The sequence below is a fragment of the Merops nubicus genome, unplaced genomic scaffold (genome assembly GCF_000691845.1).
Source record: "Merops nubicus isolate BGI_N331 unplaced genomic scaffold, ASM69184v1 scaffold26133, whole genome shotgun sequence".
NCBI classification, from domain to species: Eukaryota; Metazoa; Chordata; class Aves; order Coraciiformes; family Meropidae; genus Merops; species Merops nubicus.
The window spans coordinates 1-297 of record NW_008599971.1 but is presented as its reverse complement, the minus strand read 5'-3'; positions in this window follow the sequence as shown (position 1 = coordinate 297).

The window sequence follows — 297 nt, the reverse complement described above, 5'->3', positions numbered from 1 at the left end:
CCAGGGAGGGGATGATACGTGTCTGACTTGCCCGGAGGGTTTGCAGGGCACTGCTCTGAGGGGTGCAGGAGCCCAAATGTGTCTGAGCCAAAAACCCGACTGCAGCGACCGTCACCCAAAAACTCCTCTGAGCAGCACCCTTCACGCTTGTGCACGTCTGGGACACGGGGAACGTGCTCCGGGGTGCTGAGGGAGGGAAGCACTGCTGCTGAGAACCCTCAAAAGGCATGCGGTGAGCACAGCATCCTCCCACAGCACCAGGACGGGCACAGAATCCTTTCCCGGCACCGAGACAGG